Below are 1,079 nucleotides of genomic sequence, written 5' to 3' on the forward strand. Positions count from 1 at the left end.
AGTTTCAGTGGGTTCTAGAACCCATGTCTCCCAGTTGAGACTGAAAACACCGGACCCTCACTCCTTCCAGCCTATAGGTAGTCAGAGCATGGGTGGGGCAGCAGGTGCACGTGGCAGGCTCAGCCAATCAGACACAGACTTCCTGGTCTAAGCTGGGGAGCCCCTAAAGTTAAGAAGTAAGGACTGACTGGGTGCTGTGGCTCATACGGGTAATTCTAGCAGTCTGAGAGTCTGAGGCGGGCGGATGGCTTCAGGCTAGCAGTTCATGACTAGCCTGGGCAACACAGCAAGACCTGATCTCTAACAAAAAATAGAAAAATCATCTGCGTGTGGTGTTGGGCACTTATAGTCCCATCTACTTGGGAGGCTGAGGCAGGAAAATCAATTCCAATGTGTGTGAGGCGCATGGTTTAGGGAACCAGGGCCCTTTTGGGGGAAGCAGGATTGTAAAGGGGGAGGGCCCAAGCACGTGGCCCCAGGCCAAGTGCAGTCTTGGCCTAATGTGGGGATGGGCCCTGGAGTGTAAATTGAACCACAGAGATGCCCCAAGACAAGGGGCCAGCTTTTCGTGTGCCTAAATCAGGCAGTCATTTGCTACCCTATTGGTGGGGGTCTGACCTTCCAGGTGGTTTCCAGAAGTGGCCTGCTAGCCAAGGGCAAATGTCTGGAGGTGACATCTGAGCCCCATCCATCAGCAGGGCAGCAATTGGGGATGGGTGTGTTGGCTTGGAAAGTGTATCTGGGTGGGACACCAATAGTGTCTGCAACAATCATTTTAAAAAGATTTTTTTGTCAGGCAACCCTCCTGCTCAGCCTCCTGGGTAGTGGGTAGCTGGGATCATATGCACGTGCCACTGTACCCAGTTAATTTTTAAATTTTTTGTAGAAAAGGGATCTCACTATTTTGCTCAGGCTGGTCTTGAACTCCTGGCCTCATGCAATTGTCCTGTCTCAGACTACTGAAGTGCTAGGATTACAGGTGTGAGCCACCACACTTGACCTAAGGAGTTACTAAAAATGAAGACGTGAAAAGCAAAATGCAGGACTTGCCCTTTCGAGGCTCTTCTTCTCTTGGCCTC

Source organism: Otolemur garnettii, unplaced genomic scaffold (assembly GCF_000181295.1).
Source record: "Otolemur garnettii isolate 467f Iridium unplaced genomic scaffold, OtoGar3 scaffold00102, whole genome shotgun sequence".
NCBI classification, from domain to species: Eukaryota; Metazoa; Chordata; class Mammalia; order Primates; family Galagidae; genus Otolemur; species Otolemur garnettii.